This window comes from Danio rerio, chromosome 5 (genome assembly GCF_049306965.1).
Source record: "Danio rerio strain Tuebingen ecotype United States chromosome 5, GRCz12tu, whole genome shotgun sequence".
In the NCBI taxonomy this organism is placed as follows: Eukaryota; Metazoa; Chordata; class Actinopteri; order Cypriniformes; family Danionidae; genus Danio; species Danio rerio.
This window is the reverse complement of record NC_133180.1, coordinates 65,767,706-65,785,580: the sequence shown is the minus strand read 5'-3', so window position 1 is coordinate 65,785,580 and position 17,875 is coordinate 65,767,706. Positions and strand designations below refer to the sequence as shown.

Sequence of the window (17,875 nt, the reverse complement as noted above, 5' to 3'; positions counted from 1 at the left end):
CTCATACACTTTGGCCAGTTTAGTTTATCCAATTCACCTACAGTATAGTGCATGTCTTTGGACTGTGGGGGGAAACCAGAGCACCCGGAGGAAACCCACGCGAACACAGGGAGAACATGCAAATTTCACACAGAAACGCCAGCTGACCCAGCTAGGACTCGAACCAGCATCCTACTTAACAATAAGGTTCATTAGTTAATGTTAAGTAATGCATTTACTAACATGAACAAACAATGAACAATACATTTACTACAGTATTTATTCATGTTAATAAATGTTAGTTAATGAAAATACAGTTGTTCATTGTTAGTTCATGTTAACTCATGGTGCATTAACTAATGTTAACAAGTGTGGACATGAATGTTAATAGTGCATTAGTAAATGTTCAATTATGACTAATAAATGCTGTACAAGTGTTGTTCATGTTTCGTTCATGTTAGTAAATGCATTAACTAATGAACCTTATTGTAAAGTGTTACCAATTGATTGAAAAAAAAAAAAGTTTTTTGTTGTACATTCCACTTAAAAAAGGGTATTGAAGTTACTCTTCCCTCGATAAGCTTTGAAAAAAGTTTACTACTACATTAAATATCAGAGTGAGACATTCTTATTATAGTTCATCAGTTGTTCAATAAACAGAGTTTAAAAATGAATCAATTATCCGCCTGAGCTATTTCTACAGCTGTTCATACACAATGCAATCCTATATCAAATATTGCTCCAGCATAATGCTTAAAAAGTCTGCGATGCACAATCATCACAAAGCAATGACGTAACACCCACTTTATAGCAATAAATCAGTTGTTTTGAAAAAGAGGACAACAAAAAACAGCAAAAACATGCAATCAAAGATGTGACAGGTTTAGGTGTCCTGACAGCTCTTTAGACTGGGGTTGGTTTGATATGTTCTGATGAGATGTTTGTGTAATGAAACTGTCATTTTTCCCCCACCTTTTTTCGCACCTGTGTGATTTATTTTTTTATGTCACAGACTGAAAATTGCTCATGCGTCGCCAGAGTAACGACTTACTTTAAATATACTCGCTCTTTCTGCATATGAATCACATTTGTGCCTAATGCATTAGGGCTTCTATAGGTTCATTACTCAAGTAATTGGCCCCGGGTCAGAAAGGAACATTAGAAAAAGAAACATTTTCTAGTACAAATCCTCTGGTATATTGTAAATAAATACACCAGGTATTATTAGTATGCCCAAAAAATAATAAATAAATAAAAACATAAAATATAGTCTTATCTTGTTAAAAACAGCATACATTAAGCTTCTGGTACCAGCATAAATGTTCCCAAGTCAGGTACTTGTTTTACACCAAGGAAGGTAACTGTAATAAAAAAAAAGGTTTTATTTACCATTCTAAAGCTAAAACCTACACAACAAATACAAAACATCAATGTAAAAGATGATGAAATTGTTGGCTGCTGTTGCTTGCTTGCCTCATATTTAAAGCTTTGTAGTTTGAAACTTATATTTTGTTTTCAAAGCACCAACTAAGGTTGACATGCATGTGTCTTTTAATCAAAAAATGTGATATAAAAATTCAAAAGGAAAAAAAGAGTGCATTTCTGATGAATGTACAGGGTGGGCCATTTGCATGGATACACCATAATAAAATGGGAATGGTTGGTGATATTAACGTCCTGTTTGTGCCACATTGGTATATGTGAGGGGCAAACTTTTCAACATGGGTGGTGACCTTGGTGGCCATTTTGAAGTCGGCCATCTTGGATCCAACTTTTGTTTTTTTAATAGGAAGAGGGTCATTTGACACATCAATCTTATTGGGAATTTCACAAGAAAAACAATGGTGTGCTTGTTTTAACTTAACTTTATTATTTTATGAGTTATTTACAAGTTTCTGACCACTTATAAAACGTGTTCAATGTGCTGCCCATTGTGTTGGATTGTCAATGCAACCCTCTTCTCCAACTCTTCACACACTGATAGCAACACAACAGGAGAAATGCCAGCACAGGCTTCCAGTATCTGTAGTTTCAGGTGCTGCACCTCTTGTATCTTCTTTTGAGCCTATTTGGACCCAGGAAATAAAATTAAAAAAAAATTGTGGAAATTAGTCAGGAGCACCCATGTCTGTTTGACATATCATATGAGCAATACCCCAACCAGGCCGAAAAAGAAAAAAAGTTTAAGAAAAACTGCTAATTCCCTTCAAAACCCAGGTGAGCAAAGCATACGTAAAATTTCCTATCCCACTAAAAGCTTCTTTATCATTATGTAGTTAATAACAAAAGATATATTACTGTACGTGACCTTACGTTGTTTCCATGTCACTTCTCGGTTGTGTTTGGTTGCAAGACATAGTTTACGGACCGAGACCAAATTGTCGGCGATTCTTCCTATTGTAAAAGCCATGCAGTGTGAAACCCCCTGTCCCCCATCCCTCTTACAGTCTGAACACAGCAGCGATGGAATGCTGCCCAGATAGTCATGCAGAGTGAAATCTGTAATGCGACTACTTTGAAAATCATGCAGTCTGAACTCGGCATAAGCTAAAAGTGTTCCAAACCCAGATATTTGCTGAATTAATAAAAAAAAATAGTAAAAGAGCTGTTTTTATATCCACTTGATAAGTTGTAATGTATAAAATACAGCTTCCAGGTCCAAGCCACTATTAATTTAAATTGAGAAAATACTCATTTATGACCATATCACACATAGAAGTGAATTTTATTTAAAATCATGATGTATATACTCTGGACTTGCTGCATCACAGACAGCAATATTTTAACAATTTCTAAAAAATTAATCACTTTCTGGCCATCGGATATTAGGCATGGACAAACAAATATATTGTAATCATGATTTTCGAAAGTATTACATCTCTTCATAAATGTTTATTATTACCATTTGTTGAGTCTCCCCATACAGTTTGATATTGCGATTGGGCCCGGAAGCCACTTAGTTTGATGTCACACTTAACAAGCGAATAGTTTATATAGGGACATGTAAAATGAGTCTATTTCTGAATAAAATGGAGTGTTCCTCTAAAAGTAGCATTTTAAAACAGTTAAAATTCCCCTTACTTTGGTTTAGGCTCTTTGGAGGCTCACCTAGCAATCCATTTTGTTTTGCAAAACAAGTGGCCACTGGCACTAAACGAGGCTCAGGTGCTATATTGTCCACTGATTACCCAATTCAGTGTATGGTAAGATTCACCAATTACCTCTGAAATAAGTCTGTTAAACTGTGCATTGCATGTAGCCCTGGAGTACAATTAGCAAACCCATTTGCATTCTGTTATGAACATAATTGTCTGTCCATGAGAAAGCAAACATAGACTCACATTGCTGGTGTTTCACATCACCCTAGCATCTTTTTTTTTCTATATAGATTTTTTTTTGCAGAATCAATCCTGTACTGTATCTACTGCAAGATAACAATTTCTTAAGAAGTGTACAGAACATGTCAAACTGCTAGCAAAAGAAAACCTAAGCACCCGAAATGGATTAATTTTGATGCCACCATAATTTAATGTAAAACTTTTTTTGTTTAAATCCATGTTTAATAAAGAACATGCAAAGATATTGTAAGTGGACATATATAATATGCATAACTTTTTATTTCAGTCATGTGCTGATCATGTGATCAATTTCATTTTTTGAAGAAGACAGGGGAGTTAAATTAAACATAAATAACACCATTTTAAAGGAAGTAAAAGATAAAGAGATTTTTTTTTAAATGGGTTTTCAAATTTTTTTTTCATGTACAGAAAGTAAAGATAATGCTTTTATCATTAGGGCTAAGGGTAAGAGCCCATTCCAATGGGGCCTCAGCATCAACGCTTGACTTAAGGTGTGTCTGAAGTTGAGGCAAACGCGATCGTCATAGCAGCTTCAGCCAATGAAATTTAGTCAGCAATAGGCCACAGTCTAACTGGTGTATGTGCATACAGCAATCTGATTGGCTGTTGCTTCCGTCGGCGCTTGAAAAGTTGAGCTAGTCCCAACTTCTGCAGCGAGCAACACCTCTGAAGCGGCGACGACAGTTCCACAATGAAGTTCAGCAACGCCTAACATCACCCATTCAAAGTGATTGGAAACCATTGACGCTGACGCCCCGTGTGAATGGGGCGTAAGGACTAAATATTCCTTGAGACGATGGACCACACTCGAAACCTAGGAGTAAGAAAACTTCCCAGAATAGATCATCTACAATGGCAGCATGGCTGCACACAGAAGTAAGGAGAGGCTCAAATTAGTATTTTTTTGTCATTATTACGAATTTTTACAACAAAAAAGCATATGTTATAATACATTCATAACCGCGTTAGTGATTTAAAAACACAAAATAACAATCAAAAACCCAAAATTTGGCTATCTATATTCCATAATAATACTCGAGTAGTAGTCCCACAACATTCTGTCACTTGATTACATTCAAATACCTTGTCTAGTGGCTGGGTGTCTGGTTAACCCTCTACCGCATTGTGATGCCATATGGCAACATATTTGTTAATTTCACTGCCACTGTTTCTTTAGGACTACAGTTCTATTTTGTATTTTTATTTTTTTGTGGGAAGGAGAAGACCTTAGATGATGTGCTTTGTTTGATGTGCTTTGGTTAAGTCACATGACATGCAGTGTTTTTCAGTAGCGTGATTCCTGACAGACTGGCGTGTTTTGTGAGTAATTGCTAAATACAATTGTAAATGTCAATAAAAAATAAAGAATAAAATGATTATTTGACCAACATTATTTTAATAAAATTGTCTAAAAGAACCAGTACATGGAAAAGAACCAAATTTGTACACATCTATGGTTAATCTTACAAATCATTTTTACTTTCTTGCACAGATCATTTAACTTTGTATGACCTCTTGTATCATCAGGACTCATGAATTAGTAGTTTTTTTGGACTTCCATAAAGATGTATTTCATTGAATTGCATTATATAAATCATCAAGGACAACAGTTTCAGTTGAAAGTCCTCCTTAATATTGCACTGGTGAAAATAAAGTTGAATGGCCTGAGGGTAAGTAAATTAACAGCAGATTTTTGGTTGAATTATCCATTTATGTCAAATGAATGTGATTTCCAAGCCATGAAATTAATATTTTATCCAATAAACTAGTTATTACATTAATAGGAGAGAGCGGGGCACAAAGTAACACTTTTTGGTTTTGGCCAAATAATGAACAAAGTAATGGGGTTAGACAAACCATATTTTTTTTAACCAACAACACACAAGCTTCTCCTACAAATGAGAACTGGTTGTATGATCTCCAGACCTATGATTTCTGTGCAGTATTGCCAAAAGTGCCAGGAGTAAAAATGTTACTATTTACTGCGAGGTAAGTTATAACAGACAGATGGTTAGTTGTAACACGTGTTTAAAAAGGCAGATTTCACAGTTAATTTAATTTCTGTTTACTTTAAATTTCCTCATTACTTATCTCAATTTATTTTTTTATTCTACATAGCGCAGTGTGTTTATTTATTTATCAACTGAATAAACACATTTGGATTTATTCGCTTTATTATCCAATACTATGCAATGCATTTATTTGCATTATTAGCAATTAAAGTTATTTTTTTTTCTATCAAAAAACATTTTTATGTAAAAAGTTCTGAACATTACACTCAAAATTCTAAAATTATTTAGTTTGTTTAATTGGTGTCCAACAGTGTGTGGCTTAATTGTAACACCCTGTTACAACTAACCCCACTGTTTTAGTAAAACTGGCTTGCAAAACTGGCTTCTCATCCAAGTTTTGGCATACTTTTTCAATAATTGGCAGAAAGATGTCTGCCGAAACTGTGGTGAAAACCTTGAAAACATGCCATGGTTAACCCTGAGCAAATACTTTAAAACTCTGTTACATTTTACCCTGTGTTACTTTGTGCACCGCACTGCCTTACACTAGGAATATTCAGGCTAAAATTTTAATTCTGTCATAATTTGCTCACTCTCACTACCCAAATTCGGTAAGTAACATTTAGAAGATCCAAAAAGCTCATAAAGGCACCATAAAATTGGTCTGTATGAATTAAGCAGTTTGATCTTTACTCACTAGTTACTCACCCTCAATTGGTCCCAAACTATTTTGAACACAAAAGAAAATAATTTGAGGAAAGCTAAAAACCTGTAACCATTGACTTCCATAATAGATAATACAAATACTATGGAAGTCAGTAGCTACCGGGTTCCAACATTATTCAAAGTAACTTCTATTGTGTTAAACCGAAAACAAAATGAAAGACAATTCAAAACAGGTTTATTTCAAGTGAAAGATGAATAAATGATGGCAGAATTTTCAGTTTTGGGTGACTTATTTCTTTACAAATGAGAACAAAAATTTAATTTAGGTGTATTATTAATCAAATTCAATGACCAAATGCCATATATAATTTTGGGTGAACTATGCCTTTAAGATGCAGAATGTTGATAGACATAAAAATCTCCCGCAGAGACGAAATACTCCATAATGTGTTTGAAAAAGCTCAAATGCAAATACTTAATAACCATTTGAATGAGAGATGGAAAATACGATGACAGAAGAATTGAAATGATTGAAAACCAAATGAAAAGCTCAGAGATTTTGCCACCTAATTCAAGGGTTGTGGATGGCAGAAGAGATCTCTTCAGAGAGATTTATATGCAAATTAAGCCAAGTCAAAGAATTCCGTCTACTAAATGGAAGAAGTTATAAGCTGTATTTAAGCTGACTTCAACTTGCGAGTATTTGTTTTCATATTTGTTGACTGTCTGCGCCAAATGTTGAGGTGCACGGTCTGAGCTCAGGGACCTTTTTAGCATTCATGTGTTGAAATCTCATTGTTTGTATCTCCTTTTTATCCAGCTCTCCCCATCCGCTTAGAAGTGGAGGTCATTTAACACTCTGTAATTCGGCCTGTCTATTCCATCGCCCCATCCACTGCACGGTTCTGCACCAGCGCATTTCTCTCCCGGTCTTTAGAAGATGATCTACCGAGCTTTCTCTTCAACAACCTTGCCGCTTTATGGTTTAAAAAGCTGCACAGGTCCCCGGGGCAATCACATTCTTCTTGGCTAAATCTGCAGTCGATAGCATTGTCTCTAAGAAAGCTCTGCCCCAGGACACTCATTTGTTGGTGTTCAAGAGAGGACATCTTAGTGTGGCCCCTGCCGCTTCGCTGTACTTCGTTCAGTCCCCATTTTAGACATATTTCAGGTTAATTCTCAATTTCGAAGGTGTAAATGAACCAGAAGAGTCTGCTGAGGTTTGTGGAAATGCATGTGAAGGAACTTTTTAGATTGAAATAGAACTTCTATTCTGCCATAGTGTATACAGTTGTACATATACAGCCATAGTACATACAGTTTTTTTCTTTGTTTTTTTAATTATTCACAAAGGATGTTTAACAGAACAAGACATTTTTCACAGTAGTTCCTATAATATATATATTTTTCTTCTACAGCAGGGGTGCCCAAACCTTTTCTTATGACGCACCAAAAACCAAACTTGATTGAGAGTGGGCTGATGAAATGCAAATCTAACTGTATTACAAAGTTGCCAAAGTTGGATAATTTATTATTATTATTATTATTATTATTATTATTATTATTAATAATAATAATAATAATTATTATTATTATTTCAAAATAAATAGAAATCATTACTTTAATCATATTAACAAGGCATAATATATTACTATACATTTTATAATGGCCCTAATATAATGAAAACATAATTCAATTTATATCACAATGGAGATTAATGGCAAATACAGTTGCCAAGCTGCCTTTGCCTTGATTTGCTCACTGAGGACTTCTGAATTGTGGTCTACATGTTGAGCAACAATATGTTCATTTAAAAAAAATAAAATAAACAAATTGGATTAATTTACAACATTTAATTGAAACATTTGTTTTTTTTTCGTAGCTTAACAACAAAATAAACCAATGAAAGGTTACGTTAAATTAGAAATGACAATGTGTATTAAAGGCATTAACCCCAACTCTTCCCAAAATGCTGTCTCTCTTCCCAGAAGGAATTGTGGGCCAAATCAAAAGGTTACATGGAGTCAGTTTTGGCTCCCGGGCCTTGGTTTAGGCATCTCTTTTCTAGAGGAAATTTTATTTGATTTATTTCAGCTGGAATAAAAGCAATTTTAAATTGTTTTTTAAACTATTTTAAGTCAATATTATTCGTTTTAAATATATATATATATATATATATATATATATATATATATATATATATATATATATATATATATATATATATATATATATATATATATATATATAAATGTGGATTTGTTCTACAGAACAAACTACTGTTTTACAAGGACTTGGCTTAGATCAAATGGTAACACTTTACAAAAAGGTTCATTAAATAATGCATTTACTAACATGAACAACACTTGTACAGCATTTATTATTGATAATTGATAATTTACTGATGCATTATTAACATCCAAACTTATGCTTGTTAACATTAGTTAGTGCACTATGAGTTAACATGAACTAACAATGAACAACTGTATTTTTATTAACTAACGTTAACTAACATGAACAGATACTGTAGTAAATGTATTGTTCTTTTTTATGTTAGTACATGCATTAAGTAACATTAACTAATGAACCTTATTGTAAAGTGTGATCGATCAAATAAATCAGTTACTAGACATAAGCTAATTATACTATTATGTTTAGAAATGTTTTGAAAATATCTTCATTCCCCAAACAGAAACTAGGGAAAATTATACAGGTGGCTAATTATTCAGCATGACTAATAATTCAGATTTTTACTGTTCACTGATATTGGATGAACATCATATTTCTAGCAAAGAACTGCTTCTGGACATGATAATAAAGGGGTGTGAAAATAACAATACTGTTCCTTTTATATTACGTAAAAGGAACAGACCAAAATACTAAAGCTGGTTATTAATATGAATTATGTTAATTGAACATTAAGCATGAAATTACGTCGGATTCAATGGTGATTCTAACAAAACTGTTTTTTTTTTTTTGTTGTTGTTGTTTTCAAGGCAATTAAAGTGTCATTCCAAATATAAGAGAATGCAACATGTCACTTATTAAATTATAATCACACATTGAATTGTATAGACACTTATTAAACAACTGATTTAAGGTGTCACCAAAGCCACATAGAACAAAAAGATTAAAATAGATTTTTAGAGATTTACAATAAGATTTATTCATTCATTCATTTTATTTTCACCTTAGTCCCTTTATTAAACTCGGGTTGCCACAGCGGAATGAACCGCCAACTTATCCAACATATGTTTTATGCAGCGGATGCCCTTCCAGCTGCAACCCATCACTGGGAAACATCCATACACTCTTATTCACAGTCGTACACTACGGGACAATTTAGCTTATTCATATAGGATAAGGCGATATAGGAGAATCCGTACAGTCCTTACTTTTATACGGATTACATAAAAAGAGATCATTTGTTTTCGACTTGAATTGGTTAATGCAAAAGTAGACATATCAAGTTTTATTTAGATTTCATAAATCATCATCCTTGTTGACTATTTGCCGAGTTTCCTTTCATTTTAGTGACATGTTTTTCTGACCACAGTCTGCTCGCGCCTCAGACGCTTGTAATAACAATGCCTCGTGGGCGTGGTTGCATTAAAACTAATGAGATCAGACTGAGAACCTAGACATAGCGTTGGTTTCATACCGATTACTTTATCAAGCAATGTTTGTTTTCAACATGCATAGCTGCATTTAAAAGTAGACACTTTAAGCTTTCTAGAAATACATGTCTCATCTGTGTGCATTTTGTATTCGCTGAGTTTTAGCGCATTTTACCGACGCGTTTCTAAAAGCAGTTTACGGAGAGAGAAAAGACAGAATGCCTACACTGTTTGTTGTTGTTGTGTACACTTGTGTACACAACAAAAAGTAGACACAAAACAGATTCAATTGATGTATTGATCTTATCTGTACGATCAAAACTGAAAGTGTTATTTAAGTTCATTTCAACAGTTTGACGCCACCACAGGTCAAAACGCGTATACGCAGTCTTCGACCCCAGAGGGTTAACCTATAGCGCCTGTCTTTAGACTGTGGGGGAAACTGGAGCACCCGGAGGAAACCCACGCCAACACAGGGAGAACATGCAAACTCCATACAGAAATGTCAACTGACCCAGCCGAGGCTCGAACCAGCGACATTCATGCTGTGAGGTGATCGTGCTACCCACTGCGCCATCATGACGCCAGCCCAAATTTAAAACATTGGATTTTTTTTCACCCAGGCCGTCCTCAGCTTAGACTGATGCAAACGCAGGTTGCCAGATTGACGACACTAACAGGAGTGAGCAAATTTTACAAAGTGCATCCCTACGCTGTAAAAAAAAAGCTGGCTTCCAAACAATCGCTTCATGTTGTCTCAATCCAAATTGATTAAGTTAACTTAATTGTTTTTACGAATTCAAGTGAATTGAACATAAAACAATTAAGTTGCTGACCCCCCCCAAAAAACTCAATAATTGTATTGAATCAGCTATTTTGGAAGAAGTAGTTTAAACAAGCAGCAAAAACATTTGCCGTGAACGCGTGGAAATTGCCTCAATTATCTGCACACGTTGATTTTTAAAGAATTACTGACTGTCTTAGCAAGATCCTAAAATATCTGCAAACATATTTATCCGGTATTTCCCCAAATATCCAGTATGTCTTTGCTTAAGAAGACTCAAAAAATTGCATACAGAATCCTCTAAAACCTGCTGATAGCACAGCCTTTAAAAAAAGTTAAAAGTATAGCCTACTGTTTTCAAAATTGACTTCATTTTCTTAGCCTAATATGCAGAGATAACTCTAGAAAAGCAATTTGTTGGTCAATTAACATCTTTGTTTAACCATCCACTAGTAATGACATGGCTTCAGCTAAAAGATGCACGCCTTGCCCAGGTCTATCTGTTTGCCTATAGCAAATATGATTTGTGTAATGAGCATCCAAGCCTTTCTATTGACATGTTGACTATATGTTTGCTGTGTGGGCTCGGTGACGTGTAACTAATTAATGGACATGTGCGGTGGGCAATTAGGCCCTTGTCAAATCACTCTGAGATGTTCAATAATACAAAAGCCTCATTAAAATGCCTGCTGCATGATTTTCACATTTATCTAGGACACTTGTCTGCATCCTCTACTTATCTCTGAGACTGAGGTCTGTCTTATTTGGAGACGTATTGAATTATTGAGTTTTATTTAGTGAACACAGCTTCTTTTTCCCCCCCGCAGACAATGTCCTTTGGAGATCACAAAAACAACAGGACTATCTAACAGCTGCCTGTTGAATATTGTTTAAATGCAGCACACACATCCAGATTGCAAATGTGCACTTAATTCCCAGACTAACAATTAGAATTAGCAAACAATTGAGACATTTGAAGTATTTACAGCCAACTTTTCATGCAATGTTCATTTTGTGCTACAGATTTAAGTTCTTAAAACCTTTAAAGCTGTGCCTTTATTGCTTTAATTAGTGACTTTAAAGCTAATCTACTTCAGTGTTAATAGACTGTCTGCTTAAAATCTGCTAACACTTTATTTTGATGATCCCCCAAAAGATATGCTACTGACTAAATAACTGTCTGCAAACAGGTGGAGATTTATCTTTACTAACTCTAACCTTAAGTTAACAGTCTTCTATTAGTCTTATAAGAGTTAGATTAGATTAACGAGCTTAGATTAGATTAGCCAATGCTGAATACACTAGAGAATGTTGAGTGTGCACTTACTGGCAACATTTTGTATGCTTGTGAATTCTTTCATAAAACAGAAAGTGGAAACAAGCGGTGAAAATATTTAATTAAGACATTCCTTTTGCAGTGATTACTTACTTTACTTTTAAAAAAGTGAGTAAACCTGGTGCCTGAATAGTGACAAGGTGAGAAAACCTGTTTCAAAGATGAAAAAATAAGACAAACACAAGCCCAAATTAGAAAAAGTTGGAACAGTATGAAACAAAACAGTGATTTCTTAATTTACTTTGACTTGTATTTCATTGCAGACAATAGAACAAGCATTATTGAATGTGTTCCTCAAGAGTTTTATAGTTTTTCCAATATAATCACGTATTCAAAATTTGGATCTTGCAAGACATTTCAAAAAAGTTTGAACAGTGAAGCATTTACCACTTTGCAATGTCGCCATTCCTTTTCACAACACTTAAAATATGCTTTGGAACTAAAGACACACAGTCATGGAATGTTACAGGTCTAATTTTGTCTGATTCTTCCTCCAAGGGGGGCTTAAGTTGGACAACAGTATGTGTTCTTCACTGCAGCATTTTGCCCTTTAAAATGTGCCACACAATCTCTATTGGAGACAGGTTGGGACTGCAGGCAGGCCAACTACTTGTATCCTCTTCTTTCGCTGCCAGGACTTTGTAATGTGTGCACAATGAAGTTTGTCTTGTTGAAATATGTATGGGCGTCCCTGTAAAAAAAAAAGGCAATTTTTGCTTCAAAATCTCTATTTACTTTTCAGCATTAAAGGTGCCATCACAGAAGTGCACATAACCCCATACTTTGGACTAGATGCTGGTAACAGTCTGGATTCTTCTTTGGCTATTTCTCCAAAATAAATAAATAATAATAATTTATCTAACCACAATACATGTTTCCCATCTGTATTAGTCCATCCCAGATGCCTTTGAGCCCAGAGAAGTTGACAGCACTTTTGGACACTGTTAACATAGGGCTTACTTTTGGCACAGTACAGTTTTAACTGGATTTTGTGGATGTAACTACATATTGTGGTACTTGACATAGGTTTGCCAAAGTAGTCCTGAGCCCATGTGGTGATATTGCTTCTAGATGAATGATGAGTCCTGATGCAGTGCTGTCTGAGAGATCAGAGTTCACAGTTGTTCAGCTCAGGCTTGCGCCCTTGTCCTTTACACACTGAAAATCCTCTAGATTCCTTGAATCTTTTAATGATGTTATTTACGGTTGAAGGTGAAATATCAAAATGTCTTTCTTTGAGGAACATTGTTTTTAAATATTTCAATAATTTTCTCTTATATTTGTTGGCAAACTGGCAATCCTTGACCCATCTTTGCTCCTAAAGGACTAGACCTTTCTTGGATGCTGTTTTTGTGCCAAATCATAATTACAATCTTCTGTTGACATCCCGTTTCAAAATCCATCATTATTTAACCAATTTATCGGATTACTAGCCCTAAATTGCTCCTGTCCAAACTTATAAAATGTGTTGCAAGAACCAATGCGTGTTTTATTTTGAAAAAATAACAATAATAATAATAATAATAATAATAATAATAATAACTATAAAATAATAATAATTATAAAAATCATGAGAATCGCATTAAATAATGTTTGCTGTATTGTCTGCAATGACATAAAAGTCATAATAAATTTAGAAATCACTATTTTATTTTTTATTAGCATTTCCGTACTTTCCCAACTTTTTTTTTTAAATTTGTGGTTGTACAATTATAAATCAAATTTTATAAACTGCCCTTTGAATATAAACCACTTCTAGAGAGGCAAATATAATATATTAACTAATTTCAGAACCTATAACAGTTTTAATAAAAAAACATACATGTATGAATATATATTTTAATAGTCTCTAGAATGTGGCTGTGAAGTTTCAGTTTATATGTTATATCATGCTCTAAATGCCCCTTTTTAGGTGGAAGCAAAAATATGCACCTTTTAAAATCTCTTTAAATGCAAATGAGCTGCAGATCCCCACCCACCTGTCTAGAAAAGGGTGGGGCCTTTAAAGCTTGTGCCGCAGAAACTCTGGCTACATTTAAGAAATAACACAAGTAAAGGTCATCTTTAAGGTGACATCCTGTGTCTTATTGGAGGTCAAGAACCCCACAAAAAAACAAACACATACAATCTATGATTAAGTGAATATACTGTAGTCGGAGCAGAAACGGCGTGTATTAATATATTAGTTCTGTAAAACAACATTGGACATGAACACAACATGCTACTAAATCAACTTGACCCCTTAGGCAAGCCTTGGGTGGGTTTTATTTAAATTCAGGACATTGTGAAGTGAATATTCCCAGAAGAAAACTCAAACTCTTTGAGTGAGTTTTGAAACGTTTCTTACTGATACAGACACTTCTGCAGATCTTTTTCATGCTTAAACAGGAACATTACAAACTAGCTGAAAGCATGAAAAGCATAATAGCACCCTTTGAAAAACCCACTTATCTATTTGTTAAACTGACTCCTGTGGCTAAATCCTTTAAATCTTTTACATGTTTGAAAGAGATTTATCTCCTCCTCCTCATGGGTCCCCCTATCAAATTTCAACTCTTTACTCGCTTTTGTCTTATACAGCAAATGATCCTCCAAAATCCATTGCATAAGAGCTGCGATCTGTAAATTCATACAATTCATCAATGATTTCCTGCAAATCAGTCACACCACACAAACGTCAATAAATTAGAGATGCAAATAAGAGTTTGCATAATTGGAGATGAGCATATTTAAATGCACATTTAAAAATATTGTCCGCTTTTGTAGACAAACCATTACATAAAACACTTGGGTTTTCATTTTTACATAACATTTTTTTTTTCTTCGATTTTATAAAAGCATCTGAAATATAAAGAGTCAACAGGCTCTATTTTACAATCTAGACATTAAAGCATGGTGCAAAAGCATGTTTAAGCAAGGGCATCTCTGAATCCATTTTTGCTATTTTAACGATGGAAAAATACAGTTTGTGTCGCTGTGCAAGGTCTAACAGGGTTATGCTTATTCTCTTAATGAGTTACGGGTAGGGCCAAACGGAACCTGCGGACGTTTTTTGCTATTTCTGCAGAGAATTTTGGTAAAAATCTGCAGATTTCTGCGGAATTATTTTGGGAGTATCATAACTAAAAACTTAATATGTGAAATAAAAAAATAATACCTTTTTAACATTTGTATTTAATGTTTACAATGCAAATCCAATTAGATTCACTTTATTTGGTAAACAAAGCCAGTCTCTCATATAATAGATCTACTAAAAGACAGAATATATGGTTACACTTTACAACAAGATTCATTAGGTAATGTTAATTAAAGCATTTACTAACATGAACAAACAATGAACAATACATTTACTACTGTATTTGTTCATGTTAGTTAACGTTAGTTAATGAAAATACAGTAGTTCATTTTTAGCTCATTGTAACTCATGGTGCATTAACTAATGTTAACAAGCATGGACTTAAACGTTAATAATGCATTAGTAAATGTTCAATTATGATTAATAAATACTGTACATGTGTTGTTCATGATTAGTTCATGTTAGTAAATGCATTGACTAATAAACCTTATTGTAAAGCGTTACAGAAAAAATATTGTACACACTGCATTGTACATAAATCAGATGAACATTTTCATATTAGTTAATAATAATACTGTAATTAACTGAATAAATATAGATTTACACACATATACATATAGTAAATAAACAGAATTAATGATGGGCTAAAAATCGGCGGAATTCTGCTGAAAATCTTTGGAATTCTGTGCTCGCACATTCCGTGTGGGCCTAGTTATGGGTGTGTTTTGAGCATAACGTGCATTAAACCAATCAGAATCTCATCTCCCATTCCTTTAAGAGTCAGTTTTTTTTTACATGGCAGACTTTGTAAGTAAAAAGTGAATGCTTCACTGCTGTAACCATTAAATCATATACTATATATTATATTGTACCCTTATACTGTGTTAGTTGAGAAAGTTATTTTTGGACTCTGGGTCCTTTAAGGGGGATGCACCTGAAAGCAAAAGAGGGAGGAAAAAAAGGGACATGAAAAAAAGTTTGGTGGTTCCAGAGCTGTTGTAATGCTGATTGTGAATGCTGTTGTCGATGCTCCAGATTAAAGGGTAAAGAAACGAATTATCACCCCGGTAACCCATGTTTATTGAAGAGACTGGTGTATAAACAGCAAGAAATAAAGGTTACACTAGCGAAAAAAGAGTTAAACAAACCATCTGCAGTGAGAGGATAAAAAAAACAAGCTTCTTTCTTTTGACCTGTTTAGTTTCTCTTTACTTTACTTTTACTCTTTACCTTACTCTTCTACATGGATAAGGAAACGGTGTAGTACGCACTCCACTGAAGACATGCATTAGCCTACATATTTAATTTTGCTGGTTAAGTGCAAAGATTTGTTTCAAAACAAGCATTAAACAAATATAAATATGCATAAAATAAATAATACCATAATAATAATAACATTATAAAAATGCAAATTGTCGTGAATAAACAAAAAAAAAAAGCCCCCCGACATGAAGGCATGGAGGCTGTGGTGTTTAGATTTGAATAGAGACAAGGTGAGAAAATCTGTTTTCAAGATGAAAAAGATAACACAAACACAACATCAAATCAGAAAAAGTTGGGACAGTATGTCAATTGTGCCGTCTGTTTCAGTTTCTCAAAATAGCAACGCGCCAACAATGCGCCTTAACACACCTCCTTTTTAGACTGGAACACCCATAAGTACACAAAAGGGTGTACATACATATTTTATTGGATTTACTATTGGGTCAAATGGCAGACCAAACATATGTTTCGAATTATAAATGTTCCCGGTTCTAAAATTAACTTTATATACTATATTTGTCTGTCTGGAAGTGGTTTCCAGGGACATCTTTTACCTTCAAAGGGCAGTTTTTATAATTAGCTTTTTAATTTATGCTATCTTTTCATCCAATTATGATGGAAACTGCAAAAAATAGCAAGAAGCTGTTTGATTGTATATGCAGAAAGAAAACTAGAAAGAAAGAAAGAAAGAAAGAAAGAAAGAAAGAAAGAAAGAAAGAAAGAAAGAAAGAAAGAAAGAAAGAAAGAAAAAAAGAAAGAAAGAAAGAAAGAAAGAAATGTATTGTATGAAATGTATTTAGAGTCTTTATTTAGAGTTCAGTATCTCAGAAAACGAATGTAGTTTAACAAACAGCACTTACTGTTTTTAATGATTTCCTCGGTTTACTTAATGCTTGACTCTCAACTGGATCATTGCAAAATGCTCCGAGCAACCACAAAGATTGGCTTTCTCAAAAGCATTTAAAAGGTCAGCGAGTACATCTTAAAAGATACTACAAAACAGTGCCGTAATGATCTTGCATATATTCATCCATACATTAGGTATAATGCGTGTGCTTTGAGTCCCACATGGAGAGATGGAGGCGTTATGAAATGCTTTTGCTGCAGATTGGTACAGAGTTCTTATCCACGGTATTGAATCTTTAATTGCTTCTGTACAGCCAAAAATTAGCTTGCTTCCAATTTCACAGCACTTAAAGGGATAGTTCACTTTTACTCTAGTTTCATGCATTTCTTACTTCTGTTGGACACAAAACAACATATTCTGAAGACTGTTAGGAAAATGCAACCACTGACATCTGTAGCAAGCAAAAATAAAATAAAAAATGCATACAAACAAAGAAGTCTATGAAAGTCAAGAGCAGATTTTTTCCCAACATAATTTAGTATGCATTCCAACTAGAATAGAATAGAATAGAATAGAATAGAATAGAATAGAATAGAATAGAATAGAATATTCAAGTAGGTTTGCAACATGTGGATGTAAATGATGACAAGTTTAATTTTGGGGTGAACTATCTCAAGCAGGCAGAGGACGTCAACATGATGTCAGATTGATGTTGTACCCCAACGGCAGGAGACGTCGCATTTTGGGTGGAAATAAAAATCAGGTTGACATCAGAACCCAATGTCAGACCGATGTCAGTGTCCAACATCAAATAGATGTTGGATTTTGGTCCCTTTCCAATGCAAAAACAACCAAATATCAATGTCTAATAATGTTAATAGCAGCTTAATGTTGGGTAAAATTTACCACTATGACATCTATCGGATGTTGGATTTT

At 34.1% G+C, this 17,875-nt stretch overlaps 1 protein-coding gene across 8 annotated transcripts in view; it reads right to left on the bottom strand.

The window, feature by feature from the left end:
- The window catches only part of tmem132e (transmembrane protein 132E), a 1,112,950-nt gene that overhangs the window by 791,297 nt on the left and 303,778 nt on the right, over positions 1–17,875 (bottom strand). The gene's annotated exons all lie outside the window — the stretch shown is intronic.